General features: G+C 34.9%; 1 long non-coding RNA gene across 1 annotated transcript; it reads left to right on the top strand.

The window, feature by feature from the left end:
• Window positions 1-1,638: 1,638 nt before the first annotated feature.
• Window positions 1,639-13,267, top strand: LOC122916473. The gene is made up of 3 exons (XR_006386202.1): window positions 1,639-1,657; window positions 7,563-7,626; window positions 13,251-13,267. It is a non-coding gene; the product is annotated as an uncharacterized LOC122916473 (long non-coding RNA).
• The last annotated feature ends 7,735 nt before the right edge of the window (window positions 13,268-21,002 follow it).

Below are 21,002 nucleotides of genomic sequence, written 5' to 3'. Positions count from 1 at the left end.
GAGGTAGACTAAAGAGCTTTTAACTAGAATTATGGGTGATTTTACTTGCAAAAGTAAGAAAAACCTACAGATCTATGTTAGGAAGAGATACACTAGAAAGCTTTTAACTGAAATTATGCGTGAGTTTATTTGAAGATTTACCATACTATGCCAATTAAAAAACAACAAGGACATGAAAATAGTCTATCCTTCTTACCCAACTTTCTAGATCTCTTTTACCCAGAGCCTTTAGGAATTTGTCAGAATTTGATTGATTAGACTCTGAAAACAAATGCCCCGGGCCAGATGTATGTTGTTGGTGTGACTTATCTATTGTTGATTACAGCTCAGTGAAAAATGGCTGACATTTCATGCCCCAAAGCATGGAGGTGGCCTTATTTAAGCTTGCTTATTTATTTATGTATTTATTTGTTTATTTATAATACTGAATAATCATTGACAAATTGGGACGAATTCACAAAAATTGATTTCTCATATATATAGTATATATGTATATTTTATATATATATCTAATATACATATATTTGGAAGAACTTTTTAAATTTAAGTTTGGTTTTGCATCACATTCCTTCCAAATCATAATAAATAATTTTCAGATACAGTTGCCAATAAAACCTGAAGTAGGAAGAAAACAGATGTATTTATTTACTCTTCACTATTTTTCTTTGGATTCTAAGCTTCACTCATTTTTTAAAAAATTTTTAAAAAACAGTATTTTATTTTCAGGATGACATGGGACCTGATAGTCAATGAAATCTGAGGCTCTCTGCTTTGAAAGATCATGAGCAATTAGGGATTGAAAAGCAGTGGCTTCCAAGAATCTAGATGATAAATTATTAGGGCTCTGTGTACCTGAAGCACTGAGTTCTGACAGGAGAAGGTGGCCTGAAAGGTCATGGAGAGCCACTGGAAATAATCTTTGTGACTGCACAATTTTTATAGGGAGTGACCTTGTCAAGATCACATATTGCTTCTTCCATTACTTTAAACATTATATAACATCCTTCCTTTATGTCTTTCTTCTATCACTACTAAATACTACACATTTATTCAAAATAATTTGTTATCATTGTCCCTGACATGGGAATAAAAATGCCAGCTGATATAGATGACTATTTGATATAAATGGTACTGTTTCCAAAGCTGAGAAAATATAGTGATCTTCAAAGAGAGAGGATGAGGGTACCAAATGCTAAGAGGAGGTCAGTCTTCAATCACCATTTAATCTTGATTTCACTAGTAAACACTGCATTGATTTTTTTTTTCTTTCCTACATATACACCAGAGAAGAAGATCAACATGAAACTCGTGAAATATTTAGACATAATTTTTAAGGATACTGAATTATTTTAACAGCCATTTTTGCATTTCTACTGCATGAGAGACACTGCTAGAGGTGTTAGTGATATTAATATAAAATAATCAGTCCTACCCTCAAGGATCATGAATTATTTCAGGGAGACTATAATAGATATGTGGACACAATGATCTGTCAACACAAATGAGGAGGGCACTCTTCTCAGAAAATATATTCAGAAACTTCCTTTGAAAATTTGGATCAATAAGAAAATTTTACTACTTTCAGTGTGGCACAGAAAGAACTGAAATTAAGTCCAAAGTAAATCTCTGGAAAGAAGAGACCAATAGGCAGTTTCAGGTAATTTCTTATACAACCTGCATAAATATCTGATTAATTTAATGAAAAAAAAATCTTTCCCTTCTGTTCTTTCCTTGATAGAGACAAAACTTAAATATCTGATAAACTCAGTGTCTACAAATTATCTGATGCTTAACAAATCAATAAAAATATATTCCAATATTTAAATGATGTGTACATGTTTCTGGACAGATTTTTTGAGTGGTTCAGCGGAGAGATTATTAGGGACAGGAGTGGGGAGTTCAGGAGGGCAGTATGGTAAGAAAGAAAAACATTATAAAATGACATTTGCATTACGCTAGTCCAGAAGAGTGGTTCAGATATTAGTGTTTCAGTGGGGAAGTAGAGAGTTTTTTGCTATTTCTATTGTGGTATTGTAATAGAACTACAGCAAGTCTTAAAAGTTAACTTGCTTTAGGTTAACATACTCTTTGCTTGCTGATCTAAGGCCCTTGATCTGCAACAGAACTAATTTACTTTCTTTGAGATTTGCGACCATTGACCTTGGGAAATGAAGAACCAGAATTTTCCCAGGCTACGAAGTCCAGCCAGTCTATTTGAAGATGCCTCAGCTTTCCATTTTCCATTAGAAAAAAAAAAAGTTTTTTTTAAGGTCACACAAATGACTTTACTGACCTCCCTTTGTGCATTTGTACACCTTGCCCTCCTGTGCAGAAAGAACATAGTACTCTTACACAACCCCAGGGTATCAGACCTTCTTGCAAAAGCACCCCTGTGTACCAAGGAATCAGACCTCCTTGCACAACCCCTTCAGACACCAAAGAACTAGAACTCCCTGTACAACTTCCAGGCCCCAAGATAACTCTGTGGCTGGCATCCTTGAGTCTGCACATAATCAAGAAATGTCACAGATCACTGTACTCTCTTAACTGATTAAACCCCTTTAAGAATCTACGGGCCAGGCAGAAACCTTGGAGTTGGCCTATGGACAAGAATCCACCTTCTCCCCAGGTTGCTATCCTCCTGAATAAAGCTCATGTTCCTTTCCAATCAAAATTCTTCTGTTGATTATTGAGAATTCCAGTAAAGGGCAGTCAAACTTGGCTTTTATTAACAGTATATCTACTAAAGAGTAACTCACTCCAGAAACTGGTTTCCAGGAAACTAACATGAAAGATAAGCTAACTATGCTGAGTAATTTTCACACTTTCCCCCTGCTTTATAATTCTTTTCATGGTATCCCTGGCTATATCACATAGGAATGAAACTCTTCAAGCAGAATTTAATGTAAGTATACTGGATTGAACATTCAAAAATTTATTTTTAGGCCAAATTATTTGCAGATACCAGATTTAGGTCTTCACATTCATTTGGGGGACAAATTACTACAAAGGCATTAACTCATTTTTGCAAGGATAACTGTAGTTTAATTCTTCCCAATATATAGCTCCAGAAATAACTAGACTCACAGTATGCTTAATTTTTGTTTGCCTGCTCTTTCTTTACACACAAGTATACCTACATATGAAATGAGACCCTCATGGAGGCATTAGACAGCTCACATTAAATGGATATATCATCACATAGAAAGGTACTTACTACTTGGCCTGTTATAGGAAACGATATCTTAACTGCTGAATTATGGGTAGTTTTTGAGCACATGCAAATTCTTAAAGTGAGATCTTTTTCATTGCTTCCTTAATTTTTCTGAGTGGGAGGACATCAACCACACATGAGCTAGTTTCTATCCCTCATGGTGTAAGACTATGAACTTTCATCAAACGATATCAGAACTCCCTCTTCAGAAAAATCTAGAGGCTAGGTGGCCTAGATGAGGAGTTTTCAGGGACCTGGAAGAACTATAGGAATCAAGACAAATTACTGGTCATTCTGTTATTAGTTTGGTCCCAGTGCTTGGAGTCTTTTATGCTTGGTACGTTTTCTCTCACATCTCATATCCAATCTATGCTGACATTTTATAGTGTCCTACTATTAATGCATGACTTAATACTGAATCCACCTTAGTCTCTCTTTTTCATAGTATGTATCACCTTCTAACACACTGTAATTTACTTGCTTCTTAATTAAACACTATTTCTGCCTCACTGCTAGAATGCGAGCTTTCTTTTTTTTAAGGTTTTATTCATTTATTTAAGAGAGAGAAAGAGAGCACGCACAAGCAGAGGTGGGGGTGGAGGGCAGAAGAAGAAGCAGACTCCCCACTGAACAGGGAGCCCAATGAGGGGCTGGATAGATCTTGATCTCAGCCAAAGGCAGATAGATGCTTAACTAACTGAGCCACCCAGGTGCCCCAATAAGCTTTACAGACTAGGAAGATGTGCTGTTTATTTCCTGATTTATTTGAAACCTATGGTAGTAGTGCTTAATAAATATTTATTGATTGACTACATGAAGCTGACATCTGAGCAAGGACATAAATGTGGTAAAGGAGTAAATCATGTGGCTATCTGAGGAGACTTTATTTCAGAAGCGGGGAAATGAAAGTGCAAAGAGTCAAGATAGGAGTGGCAGACACCACGGACACCAGTGTGGCTAGAAGAATGAGTGATGGGGAAAGTACAAGAAAAAAAGGTATATAGCTAGTAAGTGATGGATTCTAAATTTAAACCCAAATACTCTGGCTCAGAGTCTGTGCTCTTAACTATTCAACTTAAATTAATATCCAACTCTATCATTTACTAGCTATATGATTTGGAACAAGATTCATGAATACTCTCAATCTTAGTCCCCCAATGAGTGATATAGGGCTAACTACCTCCTAGAAGTATTATAGGAATTAGGGGAAATACTGCTTGATAAAATGCCTTACAAATGTATTAGTAAATATTAGACCTTCTTTCATTCCATGTCTATTCTCCGACTCAATGGTTATACTGAATTTGTACGGTCAAAGAAGAACTCAAAAAAAAAAAAAAAAAAAAAGCCCATTTGTCCCCAAATCTAAACCTGAGAACCATTAGCCAACCTAACCCACCACACTGATGTTGAATAATACTCTGAAGGATACGAGGCAAGAATAAATTCTTAAGGAAATTCAGGTTAAAATGAACTGGCACTTGATCAATTGTCTAATCAGGGAATTACCCAAGGATGGACAATGAATTTTGAGTAATGACTTAGCTTTCTGTCAGCCTCCAGATAGCTAAGTTTCCCATTTAAGAAGAGTCTGTCTTGAGAGATAAGGACCCAAGGCAAAGATAATCCTAATTACAATCCCAGGCAGGGGACCTCGACTTTCACACTGAGGGGTTGACACCAGTTGTATTACTTGTGCCTCTTTTTAACTCACATGGAAGAAATTAGCGAGCATTTGCTTATTGTACTGGAGATTAACTTTACTACATGGAGTATGAACCCACCAACTCCAAGATTTAAAGGATTACAGGACTTTCCAAGAAATTTTGACTTTCAATAACTCAGAATATTTCTGTAGTATAGTAATAATCCACACTTGTGGTCAACGTGGTAAGTATTTAAAGTCTTACATTTAGGGGCAAATGTAAGACTGGGTGGCTCAGTGGGTTAAGCTGCTGCCTTCGGCTCAGGTCATGATCTCAGGGTCCTAGGATCGAGGCCCACATCGGGCTCTCTGCTCAGCAGGGAGCCTGCTTCCTCCTCTCTCTCTCTCTCTCTGCCTGCCTCTCTGCCTGCTTGTGATCTCTCTCTGTCAAATAAATAAATAAAATCTTTAAAAAAAAAAATAAAGTCTTACATTTAGGGTGGAGATCACATTTAAATATTATTGAAAATGGTGGGGGATTCAGATTTATCTTAATTTGGTTTCTTTACCTAAGTCCTGCTCTCCAACTACAAAGCAAATTCATTAAGTGCGGTCACTTTCCTGCCAAAGCTGCTCCCCTCCCCCCACCAGCACTTAAAACTTTGACATACCAATCACAGTCCAGATAGATTGAAAAAATGTGCTATTTGATAGATTCCAGAAAGAAAACCTCTACTATTTTAGATAAAAGTCCAGAAGAGGAATTGCAATTGGGAAATAATAATCAGGACTGACATCCATTAGGCAAAGCAAGGTAGGCTATACCAAGAGCCCACAAAGTACTTTCAAGAGCCCACGAAAATTCTTTTAATTTCCCTTAAAATTAGAAAGAACAGTATTTAGGATAAAGGGAATGTTTTTCATATACAGTATTAATATATCCTTTGTACCAATGTGATTATAAAATATTATCTTTATATTTTTTATGGGGAAGGCAAATGTGTCTAGGGCCCATGTAAGTCATAATGTGATAAAGAACTCAAAATATGTTTGATGTTTGGAACATGAACATAGCCAAGGGTCATCTTTTTGAAATGTACCTCTTCATTAAGAAGACAAGGCTAAAGATTCAACTTGGAGGCAGAGTCATATTGACAAAAAGCCACAAGCATAGGAAACCCACCTGAGGCCTTAACTTCTTAATCCTAGTTTGTTCTGGTCTGGACATCTAGGTCTATCACTTCCCTTCTGTTCCCAAACTGGGTTTAGTTGTCTAACTCTTCATTCTTCTAAGCTGAGATGGTTTTATTTGGGTTTTTTGTTGTTATTTTGTTTTGTTTTAACCTCACTTTAATTTACTAGCTTTGCTTCATTCCAAATTTGTACTTTTAATTCAGAAATGTGGTCTTCAGGCTGGAAAGCAAAACCATAGTTGTTTTGTAGGAGTGGGTCATGCTTCAAATCTTGAGTGTAAGAGAAAATGTAGTCTCCCCTAAACTGATGTAGCTCTAACAATAAAACAAGCTAATTCTCTGCTATCATCTCCTGTGGGAGGCCGCCATAAGGCTTGAGACGAGGACCAAACCAGGCCCTTACTTGTGCCTCCTTTAAAGTCCAGAATAACCTAACAAAAGTTTTAGGACGGGAAAGGTTGAGTAGCGCTGAGAAAGGGTCTGTGCTATGTGTTGTGGGCTCGCCTATGTGACTTCCTACACGCTTGCTAAACAAATGAGAACAATTCGGTTGGGGTCAAAAGTTCATTGCTGGTCTTTGCTGCCCCAGTACTGCTCATAAATTACTTTCAGGTTTGCTGTATCAATACAGAACAATTATATTGGCATCAGCCGTTTGTTATCAGGAGGTCTGCTTATAGTTAAATGTGAAACTTATTACGGGAACTCGTGGTTGTTTAACTAGACACAGGTGTATTGTTTCTCCTACACTATACATATGGCCTTAGTGCTTTGAATAAACTTAGTACTGTTGGACATCATCCTCAGTGCTCCTCCTGCCCCCATCTCTTTGTCTCTTAATTTCTTTTCACCATCCTCTTACCCTCACGTTTTGTGGTCGATTTGTCGTGCCAGCTGTGACAATCTCCAAAATTCAAAAAATTTCTATTCATCCCTCAGAAGGAAAGAGATAAGGATGTGATGTTATTTTTCATTGTTAATGTTTTAATTACTATTATTTCAAAATCCTAGTCCTTGCTCCTCAGCAGGCAAGTAAAAAATGACATATAGTATGTGCTTAATATGTTTTCTTATAATGGACATAAGAAATCAGGCCTGCAAAGCGTAATTCTTAGAGGTGGGCCTTTTTTATGTCATTATTTCATTCATTCAATTAATCAATTCAATTGAATTCAATCATTCAATTCAATTTATTGATATATTCAGTACAAAAAATATTTAAGATATATTCTAAGTATGGCTTAAATTTTATGTTGCATTTATTTTGCACTATTTTGGTTTTATACCTTAAGTACTCATTTCCTTTGGATGACTGATATTTTCATAACTTTAAACATATCTGATATCAAGAAGTTTAGTTTACATCAGTTGGAAGAGGGGGTTTCTCAGACTTCATGGATGTTATAAATAGAATCTTCTGATATTAATGTGTTACTTTTTCCCTATTTCTCTGGAATGGTGCTAAAATACCTGTGATACCAGGGAATCAACAATGGTCCTGTGGGTCCAGGCTTGTAAGCGAAGATTCAAAGAAGAAAATTCAAGATACTATAGATAATTCAGAAAAACATAAGGTAAACTTTAGATAAATTGGAGCTTTATTAATCCTTTGAGAATCCATGAATATTTTAAGGCATGCAAGGGAGTGGCAACAGTTAATAAATAACTTATTTATTGCATTTTCCAGAATAAAACATGTTATGAAACCTCCGTGTTGGTCATGGAAGAGGAAGAGCGGGACTGGGAGATTGTGAAGGGCTTTTCAGAACCTCAGTCTGGAGCTAACACACTATCTTCACATTTCACTGGCCAGAACCAGTCACCTGCCCTGTTAGTTTCTGGAGCCAGGGACACCCAGAGTAGGGTTGTCAGTTGTAGCACACAAGGACCTCCAGTTGAATTTGAATTTTAGATAAATAACAGTAATTAACTTATACTAAAAATTGTCCTCATTTATCTGAAATTCAAATTCATCTGAGCATCCTGTATGTTATCTGGCAAGCCTCTCACTAAGTAAAGGGACACTGGTGGGCATTTGCTTTTGTCTGGAGTAACATATTCCTTCCCTTGGGGAATTCTGTGGGCACCCTTCAAAGCACACTATGCTAGTCCTGTCTTGGGTGATTGAAGAAAGCTATTTAGTATTTTTATTCCTCAACTTCTACTCTTCTTTTCTAATAATAGGGTTTTTGTTTTTTTGTAAAAACATGGTTTACAAACCAGCATTAGAGCTACCTATATGGTAGTAGAGTAAATTTAGCTCGCTAAAGTATGTCCTGAGGTGTCTGCAGATAGTACCTATTGACTTTTGTTGAAGGGCAAAGTTTGACTCACAGAAATAGCACAACTTGCCCCTAAGGCTATATTCCATGAAGAGAGCAAAGTTTAGAATGGATGAACAGCTTTAAAGTTACACTGGAACAGAATCAATAGTCCAGGGACTCAAACTTTTAGAAACTAGCTTTAAAAGTTGGTCTGAGGAGATGTGCATGAATGTGAATTTCAAGAGATATAATTTATGCAGAGGAAGAAATGTCTGGGGGGAAAGAGGTGAAAGGACAGGTCATATATTCGGGAAAGTGAATACCAAAACTATTTCTGTGGTTTGGGGAAAGATTAATTCCTAAAATCCAATAGTTGGGTGAGAGACAAAATGAACAAAATGAATAAGATGATTGGAACAAAGGACCAGGTGTACAACATTAATTGAGATAGTGTGTATACAACCTGCTTAGACTAGTTCCTGATTTATAAAGGCTTAGTAATTATTAGCCATTATTATCCACTTTCATAGATCTCTAGATAAATTTTTCTACAGTTAAACCTTTATTAAATTCAGGAGTACTTAAAATTTATAAAGTCTTAAAAGTTTCTGTTACCAGGTGGTAGTTGTGACTTAGGGGAGTAACAACCCTCCTTTGACAACTTTGGTAAGATAAAAAATATGACATTATTAAATGGAAAAGTGTTAGATTACTTGCAAGAAATATGATTGTGTTGAGGGAATTGTAACTAATTAACTAACTAACTAACTAAAATACCCACATGTTAATCCAAGCAATGTTCACACAAATATTCAATTTTAGTCCCTCTCTCAAAGTTTCCAGGCCTTTGGAGAAAGTGCACAGGACAATTAAACCAAAATACATAGTTTACTAACCGTAGTAACAGTATTTTTAGTAGTCAACATAGTTTGAGGGGATTATTAGAAAGGGTCATTGTGAGATATAATTGAGGTGATACCTATAAAGTACCAAGAATATGATTTGCCACAAATGAGTAGCTGCTTTTATCGTATTCATTGTATTCATTTATTATATCACTATCATTTTAATATAATGGCTCCCCTAATCTAGTATCACAGACTCAATACAAACTCTTTCTCTCCATCCCATACCAATCTACACAAACCTCTCTAGGCTAACTTCTTGTCATTATCACCCAATGATTCCATTTGCATTTTTACCTCTTTTTCCTGTAACTGGGCCCATGTCTATTCTTTTCACCTAACTAGGTTTTATTTACACTCTTGAGTGGAATTTAAATTTCACAATTTCTGAACACTACCCTAAGAGTCCCAAAGAGATCTCTGTCTTCCCAATCTCATTTGACACCATATTGTCTAGAAAGGCTTAAATTCTAACTCCATGTAGTACTAACTATAAGAAGTATATTTTTCTCATCTATAAAATGGGGATACTAATTACATATATCTTAAGAAGTTGTAAAGATTAAATTATAATATAAATATGCTTGATGCATAAAGCTACTTATTAAATGTTAATTCCCATCACAACTCTAGGCACCAGATGTTGTTAACTCTGCAAATGTATGTACATTGTACCTAACTGTATTTTCAGTTCCTTTACAAACACCCAACATATTCTTTATATGTATGTACCCATTTTGGTTCCCAGTACCATGCTTTTTTGGTGCCCAGTACCAGCTTTTCATTTAACATGTTAAGCCAGTATTTGTAAGACCTGTTGATCTGAAGATTTTAAAAGCATTGAGTGGCCATGGGTCTTTGTGGTAATGGAATTTTTCTGTTATCTTGCCTATATGGATATCAATATCCTGGTTATGATACCGTACTACAATTTTGTAAAATAATACCATTGTGGGAAACTTGTAAAAGATAGGCAGGATCTCTTAGATTATTTTTTTAAAACTCCATTTAAATCTACAATTATTTCCAAAAAAAATAATTATTTTAAAATAATAAAATATATAATAAATTTTAAAATATGTTGCAAGTTGACTACATTTGTTTGTTGTTTCTTTTCTTTGGCTGTGGCAACAACCTGTTTTTGTTTTACATAAATTAAGGGGCTGCATATAAAATTATTTTAAATAGAATGCACTAAAAAGAATGAACTAAAAATTATATATTTTAAGCACTGACCCATGTAAGTACATTTGCCTTTTTTGGTAAACCATTAAAACCATTTAAGGCATTTAAGATTGTTGGATGCTTGGGAGTTGTATATATTCAGGGGCTCCAAGTTAGTTTGTAGACTTTAATTTTCACTTTCTTTGCCAATGTAATGCCTTATTTGCCATTGCTGTCTCCTCTCTTTGAGAGTCATTTCACCTTCCCAAACTTTTTACCTCTTTGCACACAACCCATCTGTGATCTTTCAGGCCAACTGCAGTGGAAGAGAGCCATCCTGAGCCCACTGTGGACTCAGCCACCTTCCTCTGCCCTTGAGCACCTGGGTCTTTTGGAAATGACTTCATTTGTTTTTCCTTTCTTTCTTTTCTTTTCTTTCTTTTTTTTTTTCTGAATAAAATACAAAGTTTTGTATTGTGTTGAAGATCTGAACAAAAGAAGCCAAAGTGACTAGGAAACCATTTTACCAGGCTCTCAACTGTCATTTCAGACAGCCAGTTGGAGGGGCCTAATTGAAGCTCAAACATGAGAGAAGTCCCTCTCAGGCTGCTGTATCCCTGAGATGGGGTCGGGTTTCATAATCCCAACTCAAATCCTATGGCATTTCTAGTATTCTCGGGTATTATTATCTAAGTAAGTGCACCCACAATACCCAGGAATTCAGTCACTAGGTAATCTTCTATGTGTTTAGATATATATGCAGGGACTGGTGGTTTTATAATGTAACTTCACGTCTAAGCATTTTATTAAAAGGTGTTCTTCAAACAGTGAATTTGGAACTGTAACAGGATTATGAGCTATCTTCCTTGGAGACTAGTACTCCTGTAATCATCATCATTATCATCATCCTAAATATTGAGAGACAGCAAACACTGCATTATACATTCTATTTGGGAAGCTTTTTAATTCTCAGGATGTTCCAAATTGAGGTAGTAGCCTGACTTCCTGAAGCCTACCCTACCAGAATTTTGTAAAAATAGAAAGACAGGAAAAGGAGAAGGAAGAAAGAATTACATATGTCAACCTCCCTCCTTTCTACCTCAACCACTCTTACCATTGGGAAAATAAAGCATAACACTCCCTATTCTCACACTACAAACTATAGAGCATCCTTCTGTGGCTTATTTTCTTCTTCACTGAACTGTGTGTTATGTTTCACTTAAATAAACTTGGATAAAATAAGAAATGTGGTTGGGTGCACAATTTGAATTGCCCCAGGCTGATCTTTCTTTAAGTGACCTCGATAACGGAAAGAATATTAGAGTGGATATATATGTGTGTGTGTTTAGGGCACAGAAGGATATCTGAAAGGATACACCCAATTTGATAACATTAAGGAGTAGAAGTAGGAGAACCAAAACTGGGGCAAGGGAATTAAAGGGTTTTAAGTTTAGGGGTGCCTGGGTAGTGCAGTGTGTTAAAGCCTCTGCCTTTGACTAAAGTCATGATCCCAGGGTGCTGGGATCGAGTCCTGCATCAGCTCTCTGCTCAGTAGGAGCCTGTTTTCCCCCACTCTCTCTCTGCCTACTTGTGGTCTCTGTCAAATAAATAAATAAAATCTTTAAAAAAAAAATAAAGGGTTTTAAGCTTGGAAGATATTTCCAAGGCAGTCTTTCTCTGATTATCATGCTTGTACCCATACTGGGGGCAGATAATCCCAAAATGCACTTCTGCAGAGCTGTTCACATGGGAAATACTAATAATGTGGTTAAGAGATCATCTTCATCATTTTTTTCCCCCAGATCTGAAGTCTCAGCAACGGCTTTTGCCTGCTTGCAGATATTTAGACAAATGTGTTGATAAAGGCAATTGATTATGGCCATTTAATTCTCTGTTGATTATCTTTGAGGTTTTTTGTGATGGCCTCTTCCCCTCTCTTTGGTTAATCCTATTGTTCCCAAACTGAATAGGCTGCCTCTATAAATATAATTTACTATGTCTGTGATAGTCAAGACTTCTAATAAAATGACTACAACATTGTCAAAAGGCAGGAACAGCTGTGGTTGTTATTAAGCAAGTTATTACCTGCAGAGGTGTTCATTTAACAGCTTCTAAAACCTTTTGTGAAATAAAATAACATGAAGTGATTAAAAGGAGAGAAAGAAAGTAGAAATTTGGAACTTAACTTCATCAGTTTAGCTCTTTAAAATGGGACAAATTTTAAATTAAAATATGGAAAGTAAGAACATATCAAAAAATGTTCAGAATTTTCTATTTGTATTTTCTTACATTTTCCAAATGCTTTGATCCTCTTTTGCCTGTGATGCAGACCATCTAAAATATTCTGATTAAATTATTAACTTACCTAATAAACTTAAAAATTACCTTGATCTCTCATCTATTTTTGACACTTATTTAGGTAGAGCCCTGATACAGAGAATGGAGGCATGTTGGAAGAAAATATTATGCTTCTTTTTAATTGCTTATTATTGCTATTGCTTTCTGAAATACTTAAATGATCCACAGCAAAAGATATATCGACACAGAAGAGAGTAGAACATGAACCAGATCACTTCTCTTTTCCCTTCCACAGTATTGATCTCAAGAGTAATACCTAACAAGCCACCTACATACTGGTATCTGTCTCAATATTTATGCACTTCCTGAGGAACTCAATCTGTAAAATACCCTAAGCAATGTCAAAAGACAACAATCTGGAAGATAATATTTATAACATTTATCACAGAAAAAAGACTAATATATTATGTAAAAGAGATCTTTTTAAATGTTGGGGATAGGGTGCTTGGGTGGCTCAGTCGATTGTCAGACTCTTTTTAAAAAATATTTTATTTATTTATTTGACAGAAAGAGAGAGAGAGCAAGCAAGCACAAGCAGGGGGAGTGGCAGAGGAGAGATGGAGAAGCAGGCTCCCCGATGAACAGGAAGTCCGACGGAGGACCCTGAGCTGAAGGCAGATGTTTAACTGACTGAGCCACCCAGGTGCCCCTCTAAGCTATAATACTGACACAAATTTTAAAAAGTTTGATTTGGGTGAATTGGAAGGGGAGGTGAACCATGAGAGACTATGGACTCTGAAAAACAGTCTGAGGGGTTTGAAGTGGTGGGGGGGGTGGGAGGTTGGGGTACCAGGTGGTGGGTATTATAGAGGGCACAGCTTGCATGGAGCACTGGGTGTGGTGAAAAAATAATGAATACTGTTTTTCTGAAAATAAATAAATTGAAAAAAAAATAAAAAAGTTTGATGACATATTACATTGGTGAGGCTGTGGGAAAATAGTCAGATTCATATATCAGTGGGAAGGTAAATCGGCGTAACCACTATGGAAAGGAATTTTGCAGTAGCTAATTAAATCTACATGTATGTTTACTTTTTGATCCAGCAATTCTATTTCCAGGAATTTACCATGAAGATACAACTCTAACAATAAAAAAATATAGAAAGGATTTTTTTTCCTATCGTTTGTCATTGCAAAATATTGTAGACAACCTACAGTAAACTATATCATAGTTCAATGCATTCATAAGAAAAAATGGGGAAGATCTCAATGAAGTAATATGGAATGATTTCTTGCATATATTAATTATAAAAAACAAGGTACAAAAAAGCATATAGAGTATGCTACTTTTTGTGTAGGAAAGGAAAGGAAATAAGAAAATATGTACATATTTGGTCATATGTGTAAAAGGAACCAAAAGAAGCATGAAGCAGATATTTATGAAATTGGTTAACTACAGGGGCGAGTAGGAATGCAGTTTAAGGATTCCAGCTGTAGGGTGGAATGGGGGGTTACATTTGTTTCAATAAAACTTTTCACATATGTTTAGAAACCACTGATGTTTTACATATTCAACAATAAACTTAACAACAACAACAACAAAAAGGAACAAAATAGAACCCAAACAGAAATAAATCAATTTAATTCTATTTCCAATGAATATACAACTGCACTAAGGGAAAGCCAGAATTAACTCTACTAACTTGAACACAGTTTTGATGATTGTTGGGGAAATACAATTGAAAACAAAGTTTTCTAACCCTTCAAGCCCTCTGTGAAGGTAGTGTGAGAAAAAGAACAGTTTTATTACTGAATAACCATTAAATCAGAATGTGATATGCAACATAGGCAATACCCTAAGACATTGCAAAGACAGAAGGAAATTTTACATTTTTAAATTACCAGGAAGACACAACCCGTTCCATACACGTTTTCCAGATAAACAATAACTAGTCCTTACTAGTCCCCACCCAGCACATTTTATCACATGAGTCCATCCTACCTTTTCTTGTTAATTGGGATAACCTTCAGTGTTAGTTAACTGCCCTTGTACAAAAGAAGAGTAAACTTCTCATATCTTAATGAAAGCAGGTAAATTTGCAACTTAGACCCAAGTGCCAACTGAAGTTAGGGCCCTACACTTCTGTAGAAACAGGGGATAGGAACCTTATTTCTTTTTTTTTTCTTTGTTTTTTTTTTTTTTTTTTTTAAAGATTTTATTTATTTATTTGACAGAGAGAAATCACAAGCAGATGGAGAGGCAGGCAGAGAGAGAGGGAAGCAGGCTCCCTGCTGAGCAGAGAGCCCAATGCGGGACTCGATCCCAGGACCCCGAGATCATGACCCGAGCCGAAGGCAGCGGCTCAACCCACTGAGCCACCCAGGCGCCCCCTTATTTCTATTGTTATTTGTTTATAGTCCCATTTCCTTGAGAAAAATGTTCTTAGATTATGAAACTAGCAAGAACATTAAAAAAAAGGGGGGGGTTAAAACACTTAGAACTAATTCACAAAGAAAACATTCTAAGACAGGGGGGAGAAGGGGACATGCCAGTCCTTATTTTTTTCAGGATGAATTAAGCCTTTTATTTTAAATATTTGTCTTTACACTATATAGTATCAGTATAAAGACAAAAAAAAACTGTAAACAAATACTGAGCTATGGTTAGTAGGTTTGTTTCCCACAAACAGCATGAAATAGCAATTCTGAAAATATTTTCTGTGTTTTCTATTGCTGGTATGAACAAGAACATATACGAAGGATAGTAGGTACCAAGTTTCTCACTATTTGGGAAGGAAATTACAAATACAAAAAGGCAAAAAGCTAAAATGCACCCTATGGTGCCAGACTGGAATTGAAGGTATCTGTATCAACTCGTGGATATAAAGGTAGATAAAGAGGAAGAAGTCTGTCTTCACACACATACATCTTCCTAGCTCTACCATGGAGAGGGTCTGGATGAAATAATGCTCCAGTAATAATGACCTGTAGCCTTGATCTTGACTATAAAATATCATTTTGCCTTAAAAGTAGTCTGATACCCTTGGAAAAATTGCTGATTAAAGAGATGAAATGGAAATGTACAGGATAAGGCAGAAACATCTTTTTGATTCAGGAAGAAAGGAAATGCTCAAAGACTGTGAGAACAAGCAGCCAGCTTAGAAAGATTCAAACTGGATAAATTTTAAATAACACGAGAATCAAAATTAATACAGAGTATAATGGATTATAACATGGAATAAATAATAATCAATGGGTCCATATTGATAGAAATATAAATGAAAGAGTAGATAAATACAAAGAGAATAGAAATCTCTTCAGGAAAGGTAGAAAGTATGACTGAGTTAAGAAAATCATAATTTGGCAATTATCAGAATAATTCTTTATCCCAGCAAGAATAATCAATGGATGCTAACTTAAACTAATAGGGGAAAGTTTGTGAGGAACAGAGAGTTCTCAAACTATTTTCTCAAAAGTCTTTTATTAAATTCAAGAGAAAAATCAGTAACTGTAAAGTGGAAAAACCTGGCAGACACCAGCTTACCCTAGTGATCAAAACTAACATAATCAATAATGTGCAATGATACACTAAGAAGGGAATAGCATCAATTCTGCAGTATTCCTGGCAAAAATGTATAATAATCTAATCATGGGAAATTTCAGAACCTAAACCGAATGATGTTAACAAAATAACTCATCTTAAAAAAAAAAAAAAAAAAAAACTCATCTTTAGTCTTGAAAATGTCCGTGTCTATAAACAAAACATAAAAAAACATACAAACAAAGAAGAGCTAACGTGTAGTGCCAGATTAATAGAGGCCATAGAATTTCTTAGACTGGGGGTGAACTAAAATAAAAACACAAGGATATTACTGGTACAAGAGATACAATTTGTACATTGAGTATGGATTTGGTAATAGAATTGTATAAATGGTAAATCACTGATTTTAAGTGTAGTTTGGTCTGTAAGAGAATATTCAGTTTCTTAGGAAATACACATTATAGCTTTTTGGGGCACTGCATCACAATGTATGCAAAGTATTCTCAAAAGGTTTAGGAAATATTTATGTAAATGTTACATAAGTATTTTCTAAACTATTATTACATAAATATTATATATAACTAATAATTATATATAAAAATAAACATATTTTTTGTAATTATTTTCTAAAACCATATATATTCACACAGGCAAAGACAGAAAGAGAAAGAATCATCAGGCCAACAGGGCGAAATATACACAACTGGTGAATCTGTATAAAGTGTATATGGCAGTCCTTGGTACTGTTCTTGTCAAATAACTATAAATTTGGAATTACATTAAATAAAAAGTTATAGAAATTATATTTTCATAAATAGAATATGATTAATATTCCTAGACCTGTGTTTTCTAATGCTAGAAATATGTATATATGTATATATATATATATGTGTGTGTGTGTGTATATATATGTATATACACATATACACTCACACACATTTCTAGCATGTGTGTGTGACACACACACACACACACACACACATTTAGCAACAAAATGAGGTGATACTGTGGCAGTTGTCTACACCGGAGACCCTTTAAAAATAATAAATATAATGGGCAATCACTGAATACTTACCACAGAGTAGTCATAATTCTCTCTTTATTTGAATTATATAATTCTCACAACAATCTTTTAATACAGGTAGTATCTTCATTTTATAGAAGAGGTTTAAAAGAAGTTAAGTAATTTTCTATGGGTCACTGAACCAGATTGACAGATTTGAATTCTAAGGCTTAGTTCATAATTATAATGCTGCTTCTTTTACTTCTTTTTAGAGTTGATTTATTTTTCTCACTAGGGTAGAATATATTTTTTTGAACACAACAAAAATAATTTATAGATCAAACAGATAAAGGGGTGTGTTTAGGTGAGATATATTTTTTAGTAGTTTATCTTGGAATTCTGGTAAGCAAATTTGGAAAGGCAAAGGATCTAGAAATATTTACATGGTAGCAGACTAATCGTTATGTTCTGAATGCTTACTTTTTATTTTCTGTCAAAGAAGAAAGGCAGATTATTTGTATCTGAGGTATCCAAATAGCAAAGTTTCAAGGAGGTATCTATGCAAATTTACCCACCAATATCTCAAGATACAGAGAAAACTACCCTTAAAGGCTACAATTTAGATGTATTAGAATTTGTTTCTTCCCTCTTTCCTGCTACATCTCCTATTAGCTACACAGTGCTAGAGGATAAGTGATCCCATACCTGGACACTGGGTCATTATTTCAATCTAGAAAGGTATTTTAACAACTGGAAACATAACTACAATATGAAAACAGTCATGTATATTAGTGGAAAGATCTACTTAATCAAGGATGAGAGGTTAAAGGGGAAGATAAATGTCCACATATGTTAGTAACAACTACATGTGCTTCATACCATATTTTAGATTTTTTTGAATTACATTTGAAGGGACTATCTTCTAGTGACATTAAGAGTCCCCTTATTCATTTATTATTACCCCATTCACTCTCTGTGTCTGGGGTGCTTACCATAACTTCTTTATCCTTTGAGTTTCACTTTATTCAGTTTTATCAAACACAGGAAAAGCAAACTTTCAGAATTGTCCCATCTGGTTCTTTGTATTTTTCTAAGCCTCACAAATGCTTTGCCTCATGTTTTTTCCCTCTATTTGCAATTCAAATTCATTTGACATTGCCTGACAGGGTTTCAAGATCAAAGGCAATGAACAAATCCTGAAGACCTCCCAATCTAGTTGTGATATTCTTACCTAAATATATATTATGCCATTGTATTTAAGGGGCTTGCTTTGATTTAGAAGTGCAGTGATAAGTAGAGTAGTAGAGAAGAGGGAATAAACTTGCCATGGTTATCATGTTTGAGTCTGGGCTTAATGTTGAGTAAACATTCAAGAGATGGATGGAGAAAGAGAATGCCAGGAGAATGGACTCCTAATCTAAGGGATGCAGTTAATCTTTAAGATTCCAAGTCAAAGATACAAGAAGAGATGTGAGGGAGTCTGGGTCTCAACAACAGTCACATCTGGATACAAATCAGACAGTTAACAAGGGCAGCAAGCTGGATATTATTGAGGAAGACAAAAGAGAATATTCACCCCAGATGACAGAGATGTCCAAGTGGAAGCATATAGATGCAAGAGACCAAGGAGGACAGAGAACCCCTTATATGAAATATGCCACCCAGATCCCTGTAGTCTTTGACTGATGGGGGCTTTGCCACCTCGCAGAGATTGTAGGCCGGAGTTTAAAGCTGCACAATTGTATTTCCAAATCCCACCTATTAATAATTGAGACAATCAATTAAATGCCAATATTTTTTTTTAGACATACAATGTGCCCAATATGGTAGTGCTATGTTAGAAAGGATCAAACAGAAAGAGAAAAGATTCATGTTAAATTCTGAGTTCAAATAAATGAAATAGCTGCAAATCTTGGTCAACTTAGCAAAATGCTTCTCAAAATACTAATGAAGGAAAATTATCATAGAAAATGTAAGTCTTGGAAATCAGTACTGTGTTTGCCACATTACGGTAAGTTTGCTGCAAAATATACCATATTTTGAAAAAATCATAATTGGACATATCAATTTACAATCACTCTCTTATTCATGTATTTCTCATAAACTTAGTACGTGAAGAAATAAATTTCTTATAAATGGAATATTTTTATAGGGGAAAAAATAAATTGAAACTTTCTTCAGCCTTGTATGACACGTTTTGATTTTCATTATTATAATGAATATTTTTAATCCAAGGACTTTAATTCCTTATGCTTCATTTTCATCTGTAACTCTTGAAACCTGGGGCCAATTCAGTTAGGGGCCAGGAGAATTCAGTACAAAATGGCTCAAATGACAAATGGCCTAAAGAGAAATACTTTACTGACATGAGAAACCACATAGGATAGCAAAATTTACTTTTTAAATATGCCCCCCTTTTTGAGCCTACAAATTCTAAAATGTTTCTGCATATCATATTGAAATAATGACATAATTATAATAACTCTTCTAGTACTTACAGTGACAAATTTATTCCTAGTTAATTCATTTGTTTTTTGTAGAGACTTCCATTGGATCGTGCTTTAATTCAGTATTAACCATGCTATTATTTCAAAGTGTTTCTAACTCGGCAATAAATGCTGGTGATTTAGTTATAATTAAATAGAAATGAGTATATGAAAGCCTAATGAAGTTCAGAGAAATATTCATTATGTTTCAATACATTTATATTATCTACTTGCTCAATAAATTGTCATACCTCTATTGTAATTAACTAGGAATTAGTTCATTTAATTTTTTAAAAAATAATTTCTGGTCTCAGAATTATTAGTTTGTTACACATCCATTGAAAACCTAATTGAGAGTGCAAGAAACATATCTTCTAATGAGTCAAAACAAAAAAAAAGTAGTTTAGCACTGCAAGTGAATTATAATTGACTGCAACTGTTTATGGAATCATGATAGATTTGTAGCATTCAACATTTTTCTGCATTGACTGTCTGATACTAAATGTCTCTACATATTTTAGAGTTCAGTGCTTGATCAAATACTGTAATTCTATTTCTTTCCTGTCTTTTGTTACCTGATATGAAGGCATTATCACATTTGTTCTTGTCAGTGAGTCATTTTCAGTTTCTAAAGGATGAGATCTTTTCCTTATTTCATGTTGCTGTGTTTTCATGCATTTGCCTGGCTGGGCAGAGCATGTCTTTCTTTCCCTCCACCCCACAATATCAGAACCAAAGTGTGGATAATGCTAGGAATTAACTGAGTGGCTACAGATTTTTCTTTTGTCATCCTCATCTTCTCTGACAACGTCTTCCTCCTTCTTCTGCTCCTTTGGCAGGTTTATTGAAGTATAATTCACATGCCCTATAATTCCCTAAACCATTTAAGGTATACAATTCAATATTTTCTAGTATACTCACAGATATGCGCAACCACCATCACAGTCAGATTTAGTTCATATTAAGCACCTCAAAAAAAAAAAACAACCTCAAAACGCATACTTTTATCACTTTTCCTATCTCCCCTTCCCCCAGCCCTATAAGCACTAATCTACTTTCTGTCTCTATGGATTTCTCTATTCTGGACCTTTTATATGAATGAAATATCATGTCATATGTGGTATTTTATGAGTGGCTTCTTTACTTAACCTAATGCTTTCAAGATTCATCCATATTATAACATATATTACTATGTTATTACTTTCTATGACCAAATATTATACCATTACTATTACATGTATATACCATATTTTCTTTTTTTTCCCAATTTATTTATTTTCAGAAAAACA

Source organism: Neovison vison, chromosome 8, assembly GCF_020171115.1.
Source record: "Neovison vison isolate M4711 chromosome 8, ASM_NN_V1, whole genome shotgun sequence".
NCBI lineage: Eukaryota > Metazoa > Chordata > Mammalia > Carnivora > Mustelidae > Neogale > Neogale vison.
The sequence above is the reverse complement of the archived record's forward strand: the minus strand, read 5'-3'. Positions and strand labels throughout refer to the sequence as shown.